At 32.8% G+C, this 12,005-nt stretch overlaps 1 long non-coding RNA gene across 1 annotated transcript; it reads left to right on the top strand.

Annotated features, from left to right (window-relative positions):
• Positions 1-2,306: 2,306 nt before the first annotated feature.
• LOC129907063 (uncharacterized) lies at positions 2,307-4,200 on the top strand. Its single transcript, XR_008770952.1, has 4 exons — positions 2,307-2,942; positions 3,057-3,224; positions 3,280-3,724; positions 3,816-4,200. It is a non-coding gene; the product is annotated as an uncharacterized LOC129907063 (long non-coding RNA).
• The last annotated feature ends 7,805 nt before the right edge of the window (positions 4,201-12,005 follow it).

Raw genomic sequence — 12,005 nt, 5'->3', positions numbered from 1 at the left:
TAAGGAAAATTTGCTAACTTAAATTGTCACGGGTGGGTCAGCAAAGAAATTGGTGATTTTGAAGAAGGATATTCTCTAACAAAATCTACACAATTTATTTCAATACTTTGGTTTCATTCTCATTGACCGAATTGATAAAAATGTGGAACGGGTGGGACACGTGCAAATTGCTCTTTAAGAAAAGATTTTTTAGAGTCAATTCAAATAAAAAACTATGAAATAATGAATTAAAATAATAAACCATTAGTCACTTGCCTGATTTCTGTTCCAATCTTAGTGGTGTTTTAGGATGAGCCAACTTTACCCCAAAACTTCCTTTCAATGATTTAGCGATGCTTCCTAAATAGTCCAGTGCATTTATGATGTTCATATATGGGCGACCCAGCAGTTTGTACCACCTCCAAATTTTTTTTGCTCATTCGATAGAACATTGGCTGAATATCATTACCCTGATTTTTCGCACTCGCGAAATTCACCTTTCGGCCGCCATCTTAGATTTTAGTTTTTGTTGAATATCTCGATTTCTATTTATCCTACATAAAAGTTGTGTACACAAGAAACATAGGCAATTAAATTTCGCGTCTTTCATATTAAGAACACTTTTTCGATATTCTGAATATTAAAAAAGTTACAAGCCAACAAAGTAAAAAAAACAGAAAAGAACACTTTTCGATATTCTGGGGGGTCATTCCGTAAATTTGAAAACGATAATCGAATCGATGATAATCGTTTTACAGTTTGAGAATCTTTAAAGCTATTTTAAGTCAATTCTGATTCAATATTTCCTAAATAGTTTATATAAATAAAAGTTTTCGTATCCTTAGAAGTCGTATTAGTTTAGGTGATTTAGTAGTTGCCTCTTACTCGGGTGTCCCAGGTTCGATTTCGGAAATTGAAATTGTTTTTTTTTTTTATTTTCTCAATAAACGTCAATAAATAAACGATAGCTAAATAGGTCTCGTTTTTGGAGAATTTATTCGTTTTTGGATACAATATTTGATTTTTTAAAAGTGTTATTTATTAATTTATTCCAATCACCGATTAATTTGCAAACTCCACAAACAAAAAAAAATATTAATGAATCGAATAAAACCAATAACAATATGCCTGGACCGTCATGTAAAAAGTTATTGCACTCTTTATAAATAGTCAATTACTTGAAGGAGTGAGGTGCAAAAGTAAAAGAATGAAAAATAATTGTGCAGTTTGTGATAAAAGGATCAAATTAATAGGATTGTTAGTACAATATATAACCATTGGGCCACTTAATATTTTAACTAGAAGGATGTATATGAGCCAACTAATAATCACAAATTTCACAAAATTTCATTAAAGTTGCTTTCTGTGCATCGTTATAAACATTCTTAAAGGTAAAATATTAAGTGGTCCAATATCTTAAAATGAGGGTTATATATTGTACTAACAATCCTATTAATTTGATCCTTTTATCACAAACTACACAATTATTTTTCATTCTTTTACTTTTGCACCTCACTCCTTCAAGTAATTGACTATTTATAAAGAGTGCAATAACTTTTTACATGACGGTCCAGGCATATTGTTATTGATTTCATTCGATTCATTAATATTTTTTTTGTTTGTGGAGTTTGCAAATTAATCGGTGATTGGAATAAATTAATAAACACTTTTAAAAAATCAAATATTGCATCCAAAAACGAATAAATTCTCCAAAAACGAGACCTTTTTAGCTATCGTTTATTTATTGACGATTATTGAGAAAATAAAAAATAAAACAATTTCAATTTCCGGAATCGAACCTGGGACACCCGAGTAAGAGGCAACTACTAAATCACCTAGACTAATACGACTTCTAAGGATACGAAAACTTTTATTTATATAAACTATTTAGGAAATATTGAATCAGAATTGACTTAAAATAGCTTTAAAGATTCTCAAACTGTAAAACGATTATCATCGATTCGATTATCGTTTTCAAAATTACGGAATGACCCCCGTAAAGCTATAAAATACTCACTTATCATTTAAAATTTAATTGCCTACGTTTCTTGTATACACAACTTTTATGTAGGACAAATAGAAATCGAGATATTCAACAAAAACTAAAATCTAAGATGGCGGCCGAAAGGTGAATTTCGCCAGTGCGAAAAATCAGGGTAATGATATTCAGCCAATGTTCTATCGAATGATCAACCAAATTGACTTCCCTTTAATAAGTAAGGCTTCAGAGAAATACTTACGAGTTATGTGGATGAAATTAAGAAAAAAATTAAAAACAAAAATCTCACTTCAATGCCAAAAAAAAAACTTAAAAAAAAAAAAAAACAAAATAGCATCCTTTTCCTCAATGATGGAAAACAAAAGTTCGTGTCAAACTGAAGAAAAACAATAAAAGTGGAGCCTTCCGGTTTCAAATCTTCTCCCAATATTTTTAGTTAAAAAGTTGTTTCCTTCTTCTAAGAGACACTACAAAAGTACACACTTTATTGAAAATTTATAAAAAAAATAACAAAAAAAAATCCTTTTCTATACACTGTCAACATGGCAGTTGGCGGATAGCTGTTTCGATGGAAATGGCTTCTTTTGTTTAACGTCACGTTTTGTGGCATACTCGTTCTTCTCTTTAGTGTTGCAGTCAACGCAATTGTCGTCATCCTCTCGTCGATATCCCTTCATTATATCCAACCGATATAGAACAGAAACAAAAAACTGAATAATAAAAAAAAAAAAATCGCTATACACGTGAAGTTATATACTTTTTGAAGGATTCTTTTATCCTAAAGGCATATCGACGAGGAGTAAGTATATTCGAAGAAGAACTTCGGCTTCCCCACAGGATGATGAACAAGAGTTTCAACACGAATACTAAAGAATAATAATAACAACACCAAGAGTACCGGCGTTCATTTCATTTGAAGTTTATTTTTCACAATATTTTCCACCCGTTGTCCTTATACGGAGGGGTGGGTACTCAATTATATTTTGTATTGATTTCCAACTCTGAGGTTTTTTTTTTTCTTTATTTTTTTAATTCTTTTTTTTTCTGTTGTTTCGATCTTTTTTTGTTTTCAAATCAGGGAATTATTTTGAAAATATTTCTTTCAATTGATGAGACCAGAACCATAGAATTTGCGAGCATTCTGCAGTTATTGCTGTGAAACAAAGTTAAAGGACATTACTGCCACCCAATTCCTCCCAATAGGCGTATTGTTTACAGAAGGTTTGCGCCAGCATCAGCGGCAGCGGTTCGTATACAAGTAAAATCAATGCAAGCGTACAAATGGCAGCATTTCTTTACAGAAACAATAAATATAGTCAAATTTGTGGTCTGAATTGGCGGGTTTTGATATTTTAGTTCCAATCAAATGAGCTCATTGTGCGAGTGCAATGTGGCGATTGCGATTATTGTTCACGACTCAACGGTTTCTCGTTGTCCGGCTGTGAAAATTAATAAACTTCCTATGGCGAGCTCATACAAATAAAAAAACACAACACAAGTGTAAATATAATAGTGATCCTGATCGGCCATGGAGAGCGGGTGAAAATCGTAATTCCACAGCTCGTTTAAGGGGATGATATATTAATGTGAAGAAGGCCCCTCAAGGACATTTTGCTGAAACCCACATTTGCAATGACAACATCAGATTCTTCATGGTCATGTTGGGAACCAAAATTCTGGTTAACCAAGTAAATGGTTTTTGTATCGCGGTCACCCAAAAACATGACTCCAGCTCCAAGGTCAATGGTTTGTTTTTATTTTTTTTCAAAAACTCAGAACACCAAGGACATTCAAACGAAATATCTGTTTTTGTCCTATATAAATCTATTTCTTATAGGTATCTATCTCTGCTATTGATACCTCTTCATTTCTGCTATCAATATGGTACAGCAATGACAACAGGACAATATGTCCCGTGCCGAGAAACAAGACAAACAAGAATGTCACTTCCTGTAGATTAGCCTGTAAATTGGACAAAGATCAAGATTCTTCTCTCGTTGCGCATTATTTGGATGCGATCCGAAAATCACCTATTCAAGCTCAATTTGACACGCATATCTGACACAAACACTACACAACTCCATATACAAAATGAAATAGTGATGGCTGTATCGAAAAAAAGGAACAAATTCATTTAGCACTTGGAATCCAACTGTGATGTGCTGACAATTGAAAGAATAATTTACAAGTTGTCACCGACGGGACACTTGGCTGTCGATTTCTTTTCCAATTTGTTTTGTCATTGAAAAGCATACAATTCCAGCTGTTAGGTTAGTTTATAGGCAAGGATCCATACTGAATTTTTTTTGAAAAAAAAACCGATAATGCGTGTTTACTACTGAAATAATTTAGAAAGTTTTTTTTTATTTAAAAGGAAACATGTATAGTTTGGAGTTGTTTTGTAAAATGTATAGTATATGGGAGCAATGTGTGATCAGTTGTTGTGCATCCTTTAGAAACTGAACAATATTCAACCAGTGGATGTCGATATCCTTTTCAGAAATAAATAAGTCGATTTCTACTGTGGGACACAATGGTCGATCAGTTCATATTGGAGATCATGGTTTTTAGAAAAAACTGGGCTTCCATTTAAAATTGAAGTTCTTCCAATGGATAGTTTTGGAAAATAAATTTTCAATCACAAAATTTCGAATACAGCTGTGTTGGAATGTTGGACAGCACCTTTATCACGTTTGACTTATTTTGAACACATTCTGCTTACAAAAATTTAATCTTCAAAGCAATTAGGTAAATTGGCTGGTGGCTGGAGAGACTTGTTGGTAAGTAAGTTTTTTCAATACAAAGGTGTGAAAAATCCCTTGTAAATAACGTTTCAATTCCAAATTTGTGTTTTCGTATCTATAACATATTTAATTTTTCGTCGACAAAAAATTACATAGATAAAGAATAAATCTTGACCTCAAGCCCAGGTAGGAGTTAAAATTATTTATAAAAAAGGTCACGAAGATAAAAATAATTTATAACATATTTATATACAACATTCCTGTTTAGTTTTATTTAGTTTTAGTTTTATTTGTAAGTACAGTACCTTGCGAAAAAAATACAATTTTTTGCTTCATGTTGCTGAATTTTTAAAGTTTTTGTCGAAATATCCTGAATTTTTTGTTGTCTTATTTACTTACTCTTATCATGTAGGTACGGATTGACTTAAAAAAAATTAAAGAATTCAAAAATGTTGATAAGAAATAACGTGCAAAAGGGAATAAGCTCCAAAAGAGGTTTTCTATGGAATTCATGACCGGAATATTTCCAGACAGGTCCAATACTTAAATTTTTGTATCGAGGAATAACGTGACATTCTTAACTTTATGACAAAAGACCCATCTTGCATAAATAGTGAAGCTCTGATCGTCTGGTTATTACGTAAGATTCTTAGATTTTTGGTAGTTTATTCTTTCGTAGAAGACCAGACGAGCAGACCTTCACAGTATGTTATTCCAACTTTTTTTAAGTCAATCCGTATCTACGTGATAAGTGTATGTAAATGAGACAACAAAAATTTTAGATATTTCGACAAAAACTTTAAAAACTGAGCAACATGAAAATTCGTAGTTTTTTGCTTGGGCCTAATAATATGGCAAGGTACTGTACACTGAGGGATAATCATTTTTAGCAAAAAAAAAACAAAACCGACTTCCATGGATCAAAACTGGGTTTTATGGTTTTTAAAATAGTTCCTATGGCTAAAAGTGAACGAAATTGAAATTGAAACCACACTACAGCCACTAGCTTTCCAATACAAAAAGAATTATCAAAATTGGTTCAATCAGTCCAAAGTTATGCGGTAACAAACATAAAAAAAAAAAAAATACAGACGAATTGAATACCTCCTCCTTTTTGGAAGTCGGTAAAAAAAAAAATACAGACGAATTGAATACCTCCGCCTTTTTTTAAGTCGGTAAAAAAACAACTTAAAATCAACGAAAACCACGATGATTCAACTATTTTTCGGAATGATTTTGCGTTGAAGACGAAAATTTTAAAATCAAAGTAGAACATCGTTAGTTTAAAGTGGTTTACCGTTATAAAACATCTTTAAATCAAATTTGTTTCAACTTAAAAATAAAGCATCAATTTATTATTTATTTAAAAAAAAAGAAAAAATGGGCAGCCGCTGGGTATCGAACCTACAACTCTTGGGTTACTAGGCGAATGCTTTACCAACGTGCTATCTCACTGTTGAAAATTAGATTGATAAAATTCAACAAAAGGTGAAGTCCGACAAAAATAAAACAATTTCTTTTGAACAAGAATTTTATTTTGAAGAAGTTTCATGTTAATTTTTTTCAATATTAAATCAACGTTTAACATTTTACGTTGCGTTTTTTCCTTCAGTGTAGTTCCCAGTATGTTTTTGTTGTTAAGTTTTGTATTCTGATTCAAACTTGAAGTCTTATGGGAAAGAGGTCTTTTTTTTTGGAAATTAATTTAAATCTTTATTAAATAATTCGTATTAAACATGATAATAAGCTCTTTTGTCATTAAATTCCATATAATTACTTAAAAAATCTAAGGAACTATTGAAATTAAAATTGTTATTACAATATCTAAAGCGCGTTTCATATGAAACAAAATAATGTTATTGGGTTTATAAAAATATTTTTAAGGTATCAAATCTCCAATTTGTATTTATAAATACAACAAAACAATAAGTTCTTCAAAATCCACGGCTTCAGAACAACCAGGAAGCCTTCATCTACAAAATTGACACATTTTATATAGCTTTACAAATTCAATGAACACTAAATATCATCGTATTACCTATGTACATATTTTTAAATTTATATAAATCTTACGAAAAATGTATAAAATAAACTTGTTGTGAAAGCGTTGAAGATTTAAATTTGTAAACATAAAAATAAAAATGCTTCGCTAAATTTAAATACATATTTATTTTGCAGAACAGTTTTTGTTCCTCTCTCTTTTTTTCTTCTTTAAAAGTATCTGCCCATCATTTTACGATTGATGTCTATATTTAACGTGTAACGTTCCTCCCATCAACATTTTAAGTGTAAATAAACATTTTACGAGTATTTTATAGTGAAAAAAAGAAACACTTCTAAAAATAACTCCAAAAAATAAAATTTACTCACTTCAAAATGTAGCAAAGTTAGTTGAAATACAAAATTCATTAATTCGAAAGATTGATGAAAGAAAGATATTTTGGGTCATTCGAGAAAGAAAATCTAATCACCTACGCCATATGGATGCAGACATTTTCTTCCAAACTACAATTTTATTTATAATCTGGATTACTTCAGAAGAAAAATGTCTCCAATAATTTTGTCCTTCCTTACCAGAAGTCAATTGATCTTAAATTTAAGACACAACATAAAAAAGGAATCGATTTACATAAGCCCAGATTTTTTTTTAAAACGAAGGACACTTTTTTGCTACTGAAAGCAGGATTACTGAGTAATTCATTGTTCTCAAATTCCCATATCTTCTTTGCACAACAAAGCAATAATTTTTGAAACATTCAAAAAGCAAAAATGCTTCTATAGCTGATGTTGAAGTATTTGATATATTTAAGACGATTACTCGGGCGTGCAATGAAGGAGGCTTACTAGTCCTAATTATCGAAGACATTTTGCACTCCAGAAAAACCTATTTGCTCTTAATAGGATAACCCAGCCCGAATATACTGTTGTAACATTGCAATTTTTCATTTAAAGAGTTACTCATGTATATGAACAGAGGCACAGGCAGGTGTTGGACTATCTTTGACATCCCAAATATGTATATCTACACAAAACAACACTATACCCAAGTGAATTGAATCAATAGAGCAAAGAGAAGGAACCCCTGAGGTTAACCGATTATTGCGAAAATTTGTTCATCACAAACACCCTCCTTGGTCCTGATGATCGCTCATTTGCTGACATTTTCTGGTCTCGTTGTAAGAAAACAAAGTGAAAAGTAGAAAAGATGTCATCCTTTATCTTAAAAGAAAACTAAAAGAAACAAAAATGAAAAGAAAAAAAAACTTTCGAAACTGCTTCGACGACAGCACCCTAGGTAGCACCGCCTTTTTAAGGTTCTTCCGTGTACTCTCATCTGTCACCACATGTTGGCACCATCCGAAGATCGATAGATAACGTTCTTTGACATTTCATTCGAATTCTAACTCGAATAATGTTTAGCACACTTTTTGTCATCATGCTGCTTGCCAACTGCACTGCATGAAACATTGACAATAGAATACTCAATTCGAAACATTTTTGAAATTTGAAAAAAATAAAACTCGATGAAGACAGAAAAAAAACCCCAAACCCTCTGATCTGACATGAACGCTATATGATCAAAAGAACGATACACGAAAACCAAAACAGTCTAAAGAAAACAATAAAGTGGCCAAGAGAGACAGACTGGCGAACGAACGAACATTGGCTGCTTGATGGAATACCATCGTACTGAAAAAAAACCTAAGAACCAAATTAAAACTGTCGACAAGGAGTCGGAGCGGGCGGCTATAGCAAAATGACTTTTGAAGAAGAGTTTTTCTTTTTTGAAATTCGATAGTGATAATGAAGAGCTATTCGATGAGAAAATAAATTTGTTTTCTTCCAAATATTTTTGCTATATTCCAGCTGTGCTGTGTTTCTCAAGTAGACTAGTAGTACTACATATACGAAACACTTGTCTGTCAAAGAGTTTGATTTAAAAGCGCCGCCGCTGAAGGCGAGACTTGATTTTTGTTTGACAGAAAATTCTAAATTAAATTGTAGGGGAAGCTGGGGCAAGTAGATGCTAATTCACAATTTGTCTACTTAATTCTTTTCCCAATCATTAACGTTGCTGAATGACTATCTTCCTTAGGTCCTTTCTGACCTTTTGAGAAATATAGGAACTAGCTTTATTAAGCTCTATCGCAGACAAATGCTTCGATCTTTCTTGCGAACGGAGATTCAACTTTCCACCATTCTTCTTTGCTAATCTTCTGGGAACTACTCGGAGTCTAAATCTCTATCAAGGATTACAACTAGTAAGATTCTGTGACAGTACCATCGTGTCCTACCGCCTTATTTTTTTTCAGTGTTTTGATCTTAGATGGGTTTCTACTTGACTGGGTTCACAAGCATTTATTAATTCAAGTAATTTATTGCATCGGATATTAAAACTGAAACTGATTTTATTTTTTGAATCTGAGAGTCGTCTTCATATCGCGGTAATTTTATAGAAGCTTGATCGCTATTCCAACGTTATAAAGTTTGAAGAATAATGTTCTGCTTTGTAGACTGTTCGAAAGTCACCGAAAAAGACGAACACAGTTTCTTTTCTTGTTTGATAAAATTACATGCTATGTTTTTTGAAACAATTTTTAAACAAAAGTGCTATCAACTCGGCTATTCCAAAGTAACGGAGAAGATATATTGACCTTGTTACCAGTCTTTCTCGTTAAAGAAGCAATCTTTTTTCTTGAAACGTCTAAAGGGTTCCTGATAAGGTTGATATTCTAAAAGTTTCACGAGAAACTAATAAAACGTAGCCAAATTATTCACAGATAAGGCGGTAATGGCGAAGACGCGTACATCGTACAAGTCTTCTCCTTTTAAATTTTGAATTAGTTTTTCTTGAAACTTCTAAAATTTCAATTTTTTTATGAGCCCTTAAGACCCAACAAGTTTCAAAAAAAAAAATATTTCTTCTTCAACGAGATAAACTGGATAATAAGCTTGCAAATGTCCTAAAAATGCAAATGGAATGGCCGAACTGTCGAGTAGCCACTCCTAAATCCAGCTTGAAATTCTCCGAGAAACCTAATTTCTATATAATGACATCTCATAGGAGCTCTGCATTATCATTTTGGTTGAATTCTTATGACTTTCCGCTGATGCAATATTGATCTTCAATGATTCGTTTTAAGAATATTGCAGAGTATCAAACGAATGTATATTTTTCTACCAGCAACTTACGGTTGCCAAATTTGTTCCCAGTCTCCCCTATCTACTTCTATCGAAAACATACAAAACAACACCACACACATGATGATGCGGGCTTCAATTGAAAATTGGAAAATTTTTGAAAAAACACCCACTTGCAAGGTCTATTTATTATTTCATAAGCATTTTATACAGGCAACCAAGCAGACCGCGAATGGTTTGTTTGAAAGGCCATCCAAAAGAACGAGCACCAATTCTAGGTAATTATGTGTTTAATCTTTCATTTCTTATTGAACAACCCCCACGGGAATCGGTTGAGCTGAGCAATTGCTTTTTATCTTTTGTTTGTTTACAAACAGATAATTACAATCACACAATTCCTTTGAATTATTGTATTCACCACCGCGTGTAAACCGCTTTATCCACCGCCGAACCGCTAAAACGACAAAATCGCTTTGTTATTGTTTTAAGACTCGAAATCCACAATGAACCAACATCATTCCGTTCGAAGAAGCGAGTATGTTTGTTTACACATTGAACACCGACAATATACCAAAACCACCGTGTAACGAAATATGTGATTGTTTTCCGCCGATTATCCTGCATCCGTCAGTGCGTCATAATCAGACCTAAACAGGATTCTCCTCATCCTTATAAAATCTGCGTGTTCTGACAAACACGTGTGCGCACTTTTAAAGTGCAATGTTTTGAAAACTCGCTTAATTGGAGAGTGTCGTGATGCTCGCAATACGAAATTTGAAACTGTATTGCGGCGGATTGGACTGTTTTTGTGCGCTAAGTAAATGGTACACACGTGCCAACACCCTTGTAAGCGGGTGTGTTTTTGTTCATCTTTTGTTTGCTAAAATGAGGGTTGGATAAAACTTTTGTAACTTACTTAACGATGTTTGTCTTTACACCATTTTGCACAAACAAACTACCATACGTTCTGTTTTCGTGCCGTTTGTTGTCGTCGTCGTTATTTTATCTTTCAATTCAAATGTTGGTCACTCGAACATGATGCTCATTAGTTTTTATTGAAAGGCTACACCAGGAATGTTGAGTCTCTACATTGAGATGTCGCAGTGTTGTGGGGAGGTTGCGAGTTGGGATCTTTGTGTCAGAAAGCCACAATATTTATGTTTCGTTTTGGGATATTGGAGTCTCATGTTGCAATGTTTCGTGTTGCTGGTGTAGCTCGCTAATAAAACCGCGCACGTAATATGAGGATAGTCTTAGAAACTCGTAATATTCACCCCTATTACCCTTATCGTTTGTGGGTAGGTAATGTTAATGTTGTGTGTAGTTTGCAAATGACATTTGATAACTTATTTGAATCGAAGAATTTGTGGTGGGGATTAAAACAAGACATATGGTCTTTCAAAAAACATTTCAAAAATGATAGAAAAGATTCGTAAAAAAATAACTTCAAGTGTTGGGAGTCAGTACAGTATATCTTCTTAACATTGGAAACCCAGTCTTGAATATAAACTCCTGCTCAAAATTAACGCACACTTTTTTTTTCTTTAGTTATACCCCTGCATCTTGTTTGAAATGGCTTTAAAATTATTTGTTGTATTTTTTTGTGTTTGCTTATTGTTTAGCAAGTCGGAAAAATGCTAAATTGCAACAGTATTATTAACCAAAAAAAAGATAAACCAAATTTAGCAATTCAAGGTCTGAAAACTGATATTAAAATAATTTTTGTTTTTTAAGAAAAAAAATTTAAAAAAATGGAAACGCCTGACAGTTCTTTCCAATAATTTTTTTCAATACTTGGCATTGTCTCCTCTAGCGCATATGGTAATTTGGAGTGGTCTATTCATTCCACGAATTAAGTTTTGAAGGTTTTGTTGTAACTTTTCTTTCACTGCAGTTTTCTGTTAATCAAGAATGCTTGGAGGTGGATTTCGGCCGCAAATGCATTTTTTTCAATATTTCCTAGACATGTTCTATTGAATTTACATCCGGATATCTGTGTGGTCAATTCAAAGGTGGCACATTTTAATCATGAAGATATTCTCAAACCACTCTAGCATGCATTATCGTGCATCAGACTGATTTGTGGACCAAATCTAGGGGTGATTGGAACCGCATGCTGTTCCAATCATATCAGCCAAGTA

The sequence above is a fragment of the Episyrphus balteatus genome, chromosome 1 (genome assembly GCF_945859705.1).
Source record: "Episyrphus balteatus chromosome 1, idEpiBalt1.1, whole genome shotgun sequence".
In the NCBI taxonomy this organism is placed as follows: Eukaryota; Metazoa; Arthropoda; class Insecta; order Diptera; family Syrphidae; genus Episyrphus; species Episyrphus balteatus.
This window is presented reverse-complemented; position numbering and strand designations above follow the sequence as displayed.